General features: G+C 38.6%; 1 pseudogene across 1 annotated transcript in view; it reads right to left on the reverse strand.

Annotated features, from left to right (window-relative positions):
• Nucleotides 1-9,431: 9,431 nt before the first annotated feature.
• The window catches only part of LOC311599094 (55 kDa erythrocyte membrane protein-like), a 35,736-nt pseudogene continuing 31,075 nt past the window's right edge, over nt 9,432-14,092 (reverse strand). The window contains exons 6-8 of the transcript in view: nt 13,787-13,853; nt 11,033-11,455; nt 9,432-10,219 (exon numbers count right to left, since the gene is read on the reverse strand). The product of the transcript in view is annotated as a 55 kDa erythrocyte membrane protein-like (transcript). The remainder of the gene's footprint in view (nt 10,220-11,032; nt 11,456-13,786; nt 13,854-14,092) is intronic.

Here is a 14,092-nt window from a genome sequence, read left to right on the forward strand (position 1 = left end):
TGAGAGACAGAGAGAAAGAGAAAGAGAGAGAGAGAGAGAGAGAGAGAGAGAGAGAGAGAGAGAGAGAGAGAGAGAGAGAGAGAAAACAAAGTTCATAAAGTATTCTGAGAATTTAAAAATTTGAGTTAAAGTACTAAAATGACTGGGTAAGAATCAGACACAATACTGTCTCTCTGCCGTTCAGCTAGTTTGGCTAACGGTTTGTCTATCTTGTTGATTTTCTCAAAGAACCAGCTCTTGGTTTTGTTGATTCTTTGGACTGTTTTCTTAGTTTCTTGCATGAGGAAATATTATTTCTGTTCACTGGGATCTAGTCTATAGTCCAAAGAAGGAAGACAGGGCATTATTCACAGCTGCGGAGGTGGTTGTAGTATATGCATTTACACTCTCTGTTTTTTTGTAGGATATATTGACAAGGGGAAAGTTTGATTGCTTGCATGACAAGGAATTCTGAGCATATGGAGCCAAATTTATACAAAGTCGGGTAAATCTGGGCTGATAGTGCTGTAATCGTTCACAGTGATTTTTATAATGAAGAGCAAGCAAATGGTCTCTTTGCCTCAAGGATGCTCTTGTTTTCAAAGGCTGTTCACTCCACAAACATTCTTGGAAAGACAGTTTGGAGCAAAGGCATCCAAGACGTCTATTCAAGAGACATATTCAAATCCAAGAACAACTGGATGATCCCTTCACAACCCTCTTTCATGTTGCTCCTAGCTCTCTCTCCCAAGTCTTTCAACTTTACAATTCTTTTTCATTGTTCTGTTTTTCCTCAAACCTTCCTTTTTTATGAATATCATGTCTCTTTTTAAGCAGGGAACATAAATTGCTTTTTTACATTTATCTTCCATTGGATGCTCTTAGAGGAATGGAGTAGAAGTAGAGGGATGGATGGTAGGGTCTTCTGCAGCCCTTCCCTTCCCAGGTACCACTTAAGAGATTTGAAGGTCAAGATGTCAGCTTCCTTTGAGACAAATGGCATGTTGTAGTAAGATTCTTGTAGAGAAGGGATTAAGACGTTAAAAGGAAGGACAATACAGGCCATAAAACTTTAAACCCTTACCCAGATCTAGCCAATGGACAGAACACTCTCCACAGTAGAGTGGAGAGTGGAATATGACTTTCTCACATACTCTGGTGCCTCACCTTTGACCATGTCCCCTGGAGGGAGAGACCTGGTGGCACTCAGAGGAAGGACAGCAGGTTACCAAGAAGAGACTTGATACCCTATGAGCATATACAGGGGGAGGTAATCCCCCTCAGGAACAGTCATAGGGGAGGGGAATAAGGGGAAAATGGGAGGAAGGGAAGAATGGGAGGATACAAGGGATGGGATAACCATTGAAATGTAACAAGAATAAATTAATAAAAAAAAGGGGGGGGAAAGGAGACAGATTTCAAGAGCTAATTAGGAAAATCTCCAGTCTCATTTCAGCGCTGGCCTCTCATGGCTAGATGAAAAACAAACCATCACTGGCTTCTGGGTAACTGACAGAGACCCAGGCACTCCTGGCAAATAATTGCAAAGTTAGTGACAGGAGCTTGAAACTGTTCCAAAGTCAACAAGGCTAAAAGGGAATCTGATGACGACAGATTATCAGTTACGTTAGCTCTGCTTCTTGGCTACATGGCTAAAAGGTAACTAACTGCTGGTGTAAAACACCATGAACTCTTCTTTCCTGGCCCAAAGCTAACAAATCAGCAATGAATGTGATTATTTCTTTCTCTTTTCAATTCGTCCCACTGTCTGGTCTGCACACACCACATCCCAGCCAATGACAAGGTTAATCAAATGATAGGAAGTTTAAACAGTCTTCCCTTAAGGATCCCAGATAAGCAGCTTGGAGTTTTTGCACCCATAGTCTACATCACCCTGGAAACAAGGTGAATTTACTCCCTTTCATAAATCTACAAGAAACAAAAGCCCTGAAGGCCTGTGCTCTTCTTTCCTGGTGCATGTACAGTACTCTCTGACGTACACCTCCAAGACACTGTCTTCAGTTTCCCCTGTGGGTTGTGCATTTTTCAAAAATAAGTTTCTATTTATTTGTTGGTTCATGTGTGTGTGTGTGTGTGTGTGTGTGTGTGTGTGTGTGTGTGTGCTTTAGTGTGTGCATGTGTGATGGAGTGTCAGAAGACAACTTGCAAGAAATCAGTTTTCTCCTTCCAACATGAGTGTCTGGCCTCGAGCTTAATGGTCACCTCCTTTACTTTTGTACCATTTCATCAACCACACAAGTCCACTTAACTGGTTCTTTTTTTCAAAAAAGGTAAATAAATAAATAAGTAAAATTTGCATTATAATATAATTACATCATTTCTACCTGCTTCTTCCCCAATCCTTCTCCTCCATTTGTAAATCCTTGTACTATGAAACCAAAAACCTGTAAAGAGGACTCTAGCAATAATAATTTAGGCAAGGAAATTATATTCTATGCACATTGTATTTTGTATACATTGAGCACATAAAAATGAACAGGTAATTCGTGCTAAATAACTCATATTCAATATAAACATAACCTTCTGGTCCAGCAGAGGTGTATGCCTATAATTCCAGCAGAAGGGAGGCTGACACAAGAGTATTGCAAGTTGAAGGCGAACGGAGGTAGGGTACATAAATGGAAATCAGAAATATAAAATAAATATTAACAAATAAATACTACACCAAGATCATTCATCAAGTAAAGGCAAGCCTGATAATCTGAGACCAATTCCAGTGACCTATAATGGCAAAAATACAGAAAGGACTGAAGTAACCTCTGACTGCCATATGTGGTGTGACTCATGCCCATCCCCTCACACAGAAATAAATATATAAATATTTAAAATTGGTGAATAGAGACAACAATAATGATTTTTATGTGTATCCTATAAGCTCTGTGTGAAAATATTACATGAGTAGAAGTGTGAAATTATTTACAAAAAGTATTTTATTTTTAATGTGTTCACTTTATGTCCTGATTATAACCCCTTCCTTCCCTCATGACTCCCAGTCTGTCCTTCCCTCCCTTACCTCTATCCTCCCTTCCTTAGTCCTCAGAAAAGGGGAAGGAGTCCTCCTCCCCTAACGTCTGGCCTAGACCTATCAAGTGTCACTGGACTGCCTGCATCCTCTTCCTCTGTGGACTGGCAAGGCTGCCTGGCCAGAGGGAAGTGATCGATGTGTTGGCAACAGTTCATGTCAGAGTAGTCTATAATCAACATATTATGGGACCCACAAGGAGACTGTGCTGCCTATCTACTACATATGAGCGGAGGGTCTAGGTCCTCACCAAGCATGGTCCTTAGTTGGTGCATCAGTCTCTGCAGCACCCCCATCCTCCGGCCTGATTTGTTGGGTCTACTGGTCTCTTTGAAGAGCTCCTGTCCACTCCAGATGCTTCTATCCTCCCACTCTTCCATAAGACTCCCTACATTCCACTCTGAAGTTTGGCTGTGATTCTCAGCATCTGCTTGGATCTCCTGCTGGGTGGAATCTTTCAGAGGACCTCTCTGGTGGGCTCCTGTCCCATTCCTTCTCTTCAACTGCTTCCAATGTCTATTCTATTTGCCCTTCTGAGTGAGAATTAAGCATTCTTCATAGGATCCTTTTTATTTGGCTTCTTTAGGTCTGTATATTGTAGTGTGGTTATCCTGAATTATGTGGCTAATATGCACTCACCATGCCTGTCTTTCTGGGTCTAGGTTACCTCACTCAGGATGATCATTTCCAGTTCCATTCATTTGCCTGAAAATTTCAAGATTTCCTTGTTTTCAATAAGTGAAGAGTATTTCATTGTGTGTGTGTGTGTGTGTGTGTGTGTGTGTGTGTGTGTGTGTGATATATCACAGTTTCTTTATCTACTCTTCTGGTGGGGGACAAGTAGGTTGTTTTCTGATTCTGGCTATTATGAATAAAGCTGCTATGAACATAGTTGAGCAAATGTCCTTGTTGTATGGTTGAGCATCTTTTGGGTATATACCCAGGAGTAGTATAGCTGGGTCTTGAGGTAGCACTATTCTCTATTTTCTGAGAAAGTGCCAGATTGATTTCCAAAGTAGTTGTACAAGTGTGCACTCCCACCAGCAAAGGAGGAGTGTTCTCCTTTCTCCACATCCTTGCCAGCATGTGCTGCCACTTGAGTTTTTGATCTTAGCCATTCTGATAGGTGTAAGATGGAATCTCAGAGTCCTTCTGATTTGCATTTCCCTGATGACTAGGGACACTGAGTATTTCTTTAAGTATTTCTTGGCCATTTGATATTCCTCTATTGAGAATTCTCTATTTAGTTCTGCAGCCCATTTTTTAATTGGATTATTTGGTTTGGTTGTGTTTACATTCTTGAGTTCTTTATATATTTTGGATATTAGTCCTCTGTCAGATGAATGATTGGTGAAGATCTTTTCTCAGTCTGTAGGCTGTCATTTTGTTCTGTTTACAGTGTTCTTTGCCTTACAGAAACTTTTCAGTTATTAAGACTAATAATTTTTATGTTGAAAAATATGAGGCATTTTCAAAAATGAAGAGACAATGTATTTGCGTTTATAGAGTAAAATTTTCAGAGCCTTACCTGGGTATTTTGGGATATAATTTCAGCATTATGTTCCCTTGTAAGTTGAATGTAGAGAAAGCTATAAGGAAATAGAAATAATAGATACAACAATACCTACAAATTCTAGAATTCAGTTGCCAATGTTGAACCTGAAACATATCTTTTTGTTTGTTTGTTTAGAGACAACGTTTCTCAGTGTAGCCCTGGCTGTTCTGGACTAGCTTTGTAGACCAGGCTGGCCTTAAATCCACAGAGATCCAGCAGCCTCTGCCTCCTCAAGTGCTGAGATTACAGGCCTGTGCCACCTCACCTGCCTGAAACATATCTTTTTAAAGGGTGCCATTCTGCTGCTTTGAATACAAGAAGGTGTAGTCAGAGCTTATGAACTAAATAGCCAAAAGTGGTTCAGGCTTGAGCACTTGCATCTCCGTGAGCTCCACAACTTATCATATTAATTAACTTGTTGTCCCCTGTAAGGGAAAGAATCACAATGTGAAAAATTGAAATGCAACTTCAGGGTTAAATAAATAAAATTTAATAACAAAAATCTTTTAAATATAGCTAACATTTTTATAATTGGAATTTTTAATCACACATATTTTAGGCTTACTGAACATTGCTTTTTGAAATGAAGAAAAATTCTTGCCTTCCTTTCTTGATTAGCTATCTCTAAATAAAAGATGTTACTTTGAATCTTAAATACAACTGGTTTTGGTACCATGACAACAAAAGGAAAGATTTACAGTTTTTAAGGGGTTTCTTTTCTTTTCTTTGTTGGGATGGTCTTATTGTAAAGTTAAAGTCTGACCTTGACCAGTTCTTTCTTGTTGTTCATGAGCATGACGATTGGTCCTCACTTCTTTGAATGATATGTGCTGCCTCGTAAACCCTGTTATGATGTGGGCACATTACCTATCTGCTGTGAACTTAAAGAAGCAAGGCTGGCCTTGAACTTGTGGTGCTCTTGCCTCAGCTTCCCGAGTTCTTGCATTGATGATGGGCATCATGTTTTACAAGATTCATAGATTTAAATGAATATCCCTCCTGTCCCTTAGGGCATTCCAGCCTCAAGGAAAAGGCACAGAGAAATTATAAGTATTTAGGATAATGCTCATATGTACATTTTGAAATATGATGACAAAAGCTTATTGAATGTTTGTTTTATTTTTTTAACAGATGTCTTCAATACAATTGGATAATACAATTATGTATAGCTATGTACCTTAACCAATTTTACCTACTGAATGCAAAATTCAAAGGGAAATGCAGGAAACACAAGGAAATTACAAAGCACTGGTCAACTTTAACAGATGAACACAGTGATGTACACATCACAACAGCCAAATGTGGAGCATTGTCTATCTGACAATGGAGCTGCCTGGACCATTTTTAGGGTTGACTTTCTCCAATCATAAGTTTAGAATCAGATATGAATAATTTTCTGATTGTTCTAAGAGTTTCTGAAAGTGAAAACAATTTGTATACATTCATTTGAATCTGGATTCTTTTAATAGATGTCTTTACTTTAAATTTCTCCAAAGAATTGTCTAAATAGTGCATGCTCTTTCAATTTAATCATTGAACACTACCTCCTTACATAGGTTGTATATATAACAGCAATATTTTATTTATTAACCCTCTATCTTTTGATGGATTTAGGTGAACAATTGAGAAAATGTAGTGGTTTGAATGAGAAAGGCCCCAAAGAACTAGAAGCGCAGCAAATCATCCTGGTAGGACCTTGGAAGATAACAGTGCTGAGAATAATGCTTAATATGTAGGACCATCTCAGGAGGTTTAAGAAGGGAACAATATTAGAAACGGGGCTAGAGATTATTCTTGTAATATTTTGTTTAAGAAATATGGATGCTTTTTTTGCCTTTGTTCTACAAATCTTCCTGAGACTAAATTGAAAAAAATACTAGATTAATTTTCTTGGTTGAGGATCCTAATATTGATTGCTGTATGGCTATTAGTAGTCACTCTTATGGAGGTCTACATGGAATAAAAGAAAATGCAATGTTTGATGTAAAAAAAAAAAGAGTACCATGAAATTTAATGCTGTTGGTGCTAAGAGAAATAAGGAGAGCCCAGATATAAAATGGACAAAGTAAGGGGTATCTTCAGGGATGGCCTCTTCACACCTAAGCTTCCATTTATAAAAAGGAAATTCCTGAGGAACTTTATGTTGTTAAAAGGCAAGAAAAGGAAAGCTTATGTGAAAGGGTATAAAGTTATAGTCACAATAAGGTTTGTGAAAATGTCTGCACACTATGGTGGTGATAGTTTAAATATTGTGATTTTAAAGTTGCTAAGAGAATAAAACACAAATAGTCTCATTACAAAAATACTTAAAATACTTTTTATGTCACATAGATTATTTTAACCATTCTACATTGTAATACATAGATTATACTACTTTGAACCCTATCAATGCAAGTAATTAATAGTTGCCAGTTTATGAAAGTATTCATGTCATCATGTTCAAATGCATATGTACTGTCCTACTCTGCACTGCGTTTGTGTTGTCTGAGTTTCTTCTTTTAATTTGTTAAAAACCCAATATTCCTATAATTTTGTGCTAAATACTTTCATTTCCCTATTAAAATGTGTTTACCTAAATATGAAAAGGGTCATCCAATTAGGAGACTCATCCTGTAGAGAAGCAAGTTCTACTTCTCTATTAGTCATTAGTTGCCTGTAGCTTTTGATCAGGAATGGTACATGTAAGAATCGGCCTTCCACATTATCATGTCTGCTGACATCATCATTGTTGAGGTCTTTTTTTAGGCAACCATGTTGTTGAGGTATCATGGATAAAGTTTCTCTGTCATTCCTAGGAGACACATGTGGTAGTTTGAATATGAATGATCCCCCAATGGGCTCATATATTTAAGTGCTTGGTCACCAGGGACAGGCATTGTTTGAAAAGGATTAAGAGATTTGGCCTTATTGCAATGGGTGTGGCCATTTTGGAGGAAATGTGTCCCTAGGGATGGGCTTGGAGGTTTCAAGAAGATCAGAGCAAGCCTAGAACTAACTCTCTCTCTCTCTCCCTCTCTCTCTGTCTCTCTGTCTCTGTCTGTCTGTCTGTCTGTCTGTCTGTCTGTCTGTCTCTCTCTCTCTCTCTCTCTCTCTTACACACACACACACACACACACACACACACACACACACACACACACACGATTGTCACAGTCCTGGTTCTCTTCATAGTAGTAGAAAAATGACTAAGACACACAGTCTCACAGCAACCTTCCTGGTCCTGAGTCTGTGTGCAATCTGCCACTATTTCCCTTGACTAAAAACACTCTCCTGGACATTCCTTACAGGAGAGCCAGGAAAAGAGAAAGAAAAAGAGAGAGGGGAGAGAGAGAGAGAGAGAGAGAGACAGAGAGAGAGAGAGAGACAGAGACAGAGACAGAGACAGAGACAGAGAGCAGAGAGAGACAGAGACACACACAGAGAGAGAGAGAGAGAGAGAGAGAGAGAGAGAGAGAGAGAGAGAGAGAGAGAGAGGGAGACAGAGACAGAGACAGAGACAGAGACAGAGACAGACAGACAGACAGACAGACAGAGACAAAGACAAAGAGACAACCTGTCTCAAACAAACAAACAAAAAACTCTCATGTTTGTGTTGTTGTTTGGATAATACCACTGAAATTAATTACTTCATCAATGATTGAACTACATTTTTTGGCACAGCAGTGTTTTGTTGCTTCAGTAGGTTTTCCTACAGCAGAAGATCTATTGTACAGCAGTTTGATTTTGGCATTTTAGAAATTTCAGAAGATGCTTATTCTCGAGTAAAAAGACAAAACATACTTTTTATATTTGAAAATAAAGGAACTCAGGCTTCAGAGGGGACAGTTATTTTTTGTGTGCAGCAGTTGCATTTAGGTAGCACTTAGTGCTGATTTTCAGAGACCATTTTGAAACCTGGATAGTAGAAAAATTAAACTCCCATCCTTTTGGAGCCCGGGTTAGAAGATTTGAATCCTACTGACATACATAGGACAGTTGCAGAGAGCTAGAAGTTGTAGAAACACTTTTGGTTTTAGTAAGGGTGAAGGAGAGATAAACCTGTTTTTGTTTAGATCACAAGTGGGGGATGAGAAAAAGACTTGTGAGAGAGCAGGTGATGTTTATCCCCTTAGAAGTCAAACCACTGTGTGGGGGAGACTTGTTAACCAGCTGAAAAACATCTTGAACAAATTCTGAGAGGAGGTATAAATGTGAGCCAAAACCAAAGCAGGGCCTTTGGAGACTTGGGATAGTTTTGGCTGTTCATCACTCCACTTTGAGATGCTCCTAGAAAGAACTGCTGGGTTCTGGTTGTCCCAGCTTCCAGCAGAAGAAATCCTGCTGATTATACCAGAGCTGTTCCTCAGAACTGATATCCTTATGGTTCCATTATTGTATTCTTTAATTTTCTTTTCCTATTGCTTAGGTTAGTCAGGTTATAAGTAAGGTACTGTTGGTTGGCTAATAAGTTCGTAATAAAATATAATTGCTAAGAAAATTGAGTCCACATAAAGGGGATGGCATTCTAAATGCTAGAAACAGGTTTGCCAATTCTGTAAATTTAGTAAACCCAGGAGACAGGCACCCACTGTGGACAACTGCAATGCAAGCCTAGTAAAAGGCTTGCTGTTATTTCTTTTTTCTTTTACTTTTTTCTTTCTTTATTATTATTGTTATTATTATTATTATTATTGTTGTTATTATTATTAATTATTATTATTTTGGGTTTTTTTCTTTGAGTTTTTTTTTCAAGACAGGGTTTCTCTGGGTAGCCTTGTCTGTCCTGGACTCATTTTATAGACCAGGCTAGCTTCGAACTCACTCACAGCAATCCAACTGACTCTGTCTCCCAAGTGCTGGAATTAAAGGCATGCACTACCACAATTTTTTCAGAATATTGTCAATGCTATTATTCATCAAAGAGAGGTCAAGGTAGTGAGATGCTGACTACGGATGGCCTCAGAGTCCTTCCACAGATACTACAGGCCTTCAGTGTGTGCGTCCTGATCAGTAGGTGTGATGCACGCAACGAAAGGTGAAAGGCCATCTTCAGGGTCTGGGGCTCAAGGTCAAGGATGGCAATCTTGTCCTACTTATGAATCTGGTGAGCTGTTTCAAATTTGGTGCCAAGCATGTAGCCCTGATAAGCCGCCAAACTACATGACTTCCTTGTCAGAAGATGTTCCTTGTCATCTCCTCTGTTGAGATGAAGTGATACTCCTTCCCATCTTTTTCGCTCTTCCTTGGCGGCCGTGTTGTATGGGGGGGGGGGGAGGGCACGGAACACAAACTCTTCTGAATTCCGACTGATCAGGGCATTCTTACTACGGCTGTGATCCAGTTCACTGCCTCCAATCAACACCAGGGTCTTCCTCTTGAATGCAGGGAGCCGAACAACCTCCTGCTGGAAACAACAACCACCTGGTCAAAAATTGAACTGTGCTTAGCCTCACAACTTGGCACGTCACTTGGAGGCGACTGAGTCACACTTGGCACTCTCCATTCCTGCAGCTCAGGAGGAGGACTCAGTCCTGCAGACCCCTTGGAGGAGTCCTCAACCCCGCCCTGCCACCAGTTGCTGCCATCTTTGTTATTGATCTGGATGCTTCCAGAACAAACTTCAGTCCTGCCTCCTTGCAAGGGATAAGATTGTTGCTTTGAGCCTTATTCATAATAGCCAGAACATGGAAACAGCCTAAGTGTCCCTCAATAGAAGAATGGATAAAGAAACTGTGGTACATATACACTATGGAATACTATTCAGCTATTAAAAACAAGGAATTCCCAAAATTTGTGGATAAATGGATTGAGCTAGAAATGATCATAATGAGTGAGTTAACCCAGAAGCAGAAAGACTCAAATGGTATATACTCACTTATATCTGCATATTAGCCCAAGGGGCATGTCCCACGAAAGCCTTCACTTACCAGGAAACTGAGACAGAGGGGAGGACATTCTAGTGGGACTCTAGATGAGAGAATCATGGGAGAATGACAAAGTAGAAGGATCCAGAGGGTCCTGGAAGCCTACAAGTAGAACATTATGATAGGCAGATTTGGGCCCAGGGGTCCCGCTCAAACTAAGGCACCAGCCAAGGACAATACAGGCGGTAAACCTTAAACCCCTACCCAGATCTAGCCAATGGACAGAACACTCTCCACAGCAGAGCGGAGAGTGGGATATGACTTTCTCACATACTCTGGTGCCTCACCTTTGACCATGTCCCCTGGAGGGGGAGACCTGGTAGCACTCAGAGGAAGGACAGCAGGTTACCAAGAAGAGACTTGATACCCTATGAGCATATACAGGGGGAGGTAATCCACCTCAGGAACAGTCATAGGGGAGGGGAATAAGGGGAAAATGGGAGGGAGGGAAGAATGGGAGGATACAAGGGATGGGATAACCATTGAGATGTAACAAGAATAAATTAATAAAGGAGAAAAAAAACTTAAAAAAAAAAGATTGTTGCTTTGGGTATCGTAGTCAAACTGTACACTCATGAACATCTGTAGCACAGGAAGCCGGCTCTGCCGAATAGGAATTATTTTAACACCTTTGGTTTTTCTTCATTGCCTTCTGAAGCTGGTCTACTGATGGATTAGGCACATTTGTACCATTGATTTCTAGGATCTCATCCCCCACATGAAGGGAGCCTTGTCTATAAATCACAGTCCACGATTGTTTTTCATTCAGCTTAGAAGTGTTTCCCATGGGCTCTTCTGTGATCTTCTCAAAGTGTACGAGACAAACTTTCTTTACCTCCCGACCTTTAGCATAGCCAGGGCTACCTGGCTTTACTGTACATGTCCTCAGTGTCAACATTCAAGTGTCTCAGTGCAGTCTCTGGCCAGTTGTGGTTCTGTAGCAAGTTCTCCAGATAGAGGTCTGAGAGTACGGTGCTTTTTAAAAACACTTTATTCTTTCTTTCTTTTTCTTTCTTTCTTTCTTTCTTTCTTCCTTCCTTCCTTCCTTCCTTTCTTCCTTTCTTCCTTCCTTCCTTCCTTTCTTTTTTCTTCCTTCCTTCCTTTTTCTTTCATTTGTTCATTCACTTGTTCTTTCCTTCCTTCTTCCTTTCCTTCATTTTCTTTTTCTTTTTTCTTTTCTTTTTTTTCCTAAGACAGAGTTTCTGTATGTAACCTTGGCGGTCCTGAAAGTCACTAGGTAGACCATAGCAGCCTCAAACTCAGAGATCTGCCTGACTTTGCCTTCTAGTGCTGGGATTAAAGGAGTGCGCCACTACTACCCATGAAATATGTTTTTATTTTACGTTTTCTTTACTATGACATATAGTATTCACTAGTTGTAGAGTTAGAGATTGATGTGGTTTTTCTAGTTTCAAGAAACTAACAATATCCTGCTGTATAATTTTCTAAGCAGATTAGTCCTATATTAGATGTACTCAATAGTTACCCTGGTTCCTTACTTTGTAGCTTGTGTTTTTTTCTTTAATCTTATGTTTTCATTGTCATTGTCTTTGTTTATTGCTTTTAGTGGTTTTATACTGCTTCATATTATGGGTGTTTCATATTATTCTGGTGGGAATGTGTTTGGTTTCCTATGTCTGAGTTATTAGCTTTTTCAAATTTACTAAACTCTTGAATAGTATTTATTCAACTATTATGTTTAATATATTCTGGGATTTTTTAAGTTAGTCATTTAAATTTTATTCTGTTTACATTGTTTATTTTGCATAGTGTATTTGGCTATGCTTTCATACTCAAAACTTTCTGATCTGAATAATGTGATTTTATCTCTAATGCTACATTTATCTACTTTGTTATTTCTCTCTCTTTGATTCCTTTTATTAATATTCATTTTATTTTTACAGCAAATTTAGTAGCAAATATGAAGTTTCTGTCTGTTCTTTGTTCAGAGGTATCATGTCCTTGTTTTCACATATCTAGTAATTTTTTTCATGCTAGACACTATAAATGTTATATTGTTTGTCTGCAGATTTTAGTTTTCTTGAAAATAAAGTGATACATGAAATTATTGTTTAATTTTCTTGTTTATCACCTTGCTCTGTCTTAGGTTTATTTTCTTAGGTTTCTTTTTCTTTTAATTTTTTATGAGAGATATACTATGGTTTTTATTCTTCTCTGGGGTTAAGTTTATGATAATGGCACTGTAAAGCCTGTCCTGAGTCACTGTCACCCATAAATTTAAATTTAGGTTTCTCCACTTTGGTTAGTTAAAATGTAAATATATACTATCCCCACGTGATCTAGAATTATTCACTTCACAAATCACAATAATATTCCTTTCCTACAAATTATTTTCCCAGCCTCAAGGCATCTTATAATAACAGAAAAATCATCATCAAAATATGAAAGTGTGTAGGACTTCTATGGAGCTCAATGCAGGTAGTTATTTGTCTCTTTCTCTTCAGCTGTGCAAGGCTGCCATCATATGCTATGAAAGTAGAAAAATCATACAGTGAACCCAACCTGTTTCTTTCGTTTGTGTATCTTGTTGTCCTAAGCTATCAGTGATTTAATGTCTGAGAACGTTCACTTCATGTATTCTGTTGGGTTATGTAGTTCCTTATTACATAGTATGATGTGATGTCTAATTCGTTTACTTTCTCCTGGACAGAAACGGAAAGCCATATATTTTTTTTAAAAGTAAAATTTAAGATCATTGAAACTAAGTTTTAGGGATTATTGAGTGACAGTCTTCCATTGAAAAATTTGTTTGGAGAAACCTAAACAGCTGAAAATGAATGGAACAATCAAGGGGTAAATGAGATAAGTTTTGATAGTCTTTGTGACACAAGTGTTTGCTTTTATTATTGATAAGCATAAACTACTAAGATTGAAATACTCCCTGAAAAATTTCCATATTTTCAACCAACAAAAATGAAAACATTTCTTTATGAAAACAAATTTTGAGTTGTTTTTAATGTAGTAACTACTGGCTTATATATTTTGGCAAAACTCAATAAAGAAAAGAACCAAAAGATAAAGTGAAAACAATAGGAAGAGAAGACATAACCACACTTAAAAAGCTTATCTGGCTGAGAAAATACATAGTAGGTATGGATCAATAAAGGAGGAATGGTTTTAAAGAAAAATAACCCTCTAACCAAGATATTCAGAAGTGAATTACTGAGCTACAGAATCCTGTCCATTCAACTCTTGAAACACCCACTTGATGTGACCTGAAACTCCCTGTGGAGTGGGGTGAGAGGACACAGCAGGCTCATGGGAAGGAAGGACGGTCAGACTTACCATGAGTAAAGCCTGAAAGTAATGAAGGGCAAGTCAAGTTCTGGAAATGAAAACAAAAGCAGTTTGGCTATGAGGAAGAGTAGTATAAAATAAGACAAAAATATAAAGTAAATTGGGGCCAGATTACATAGGCTTTTGAATTCCAGGCTGAGGGTTTGCTGCTCTTTTTGGTTAAAAATGGGGAGTCACAGAAGGTTTTTGACTAGGGGAGTGAACTGACCCTTAGGTCAATTACTCTGGCTGCAATGTGTAAAGTAGATTGGAAGAGGGAGAGAATAAAAGTGAAGAGACACCCTGGGAGGCTAT

The sequence above is a fragment of the Acomys minous genome, assembly GCF_964271855.1.
Source record: "Acomys minous genome assembly, chromosome: 6".
In the NCBI taxonomy this organism is placed as follows: domain Eukaryota; kingdom Metazoa; phylum Chordata; class Mammalia; order Rodentia; family Muridae; genus Acomys; species Acomys minous.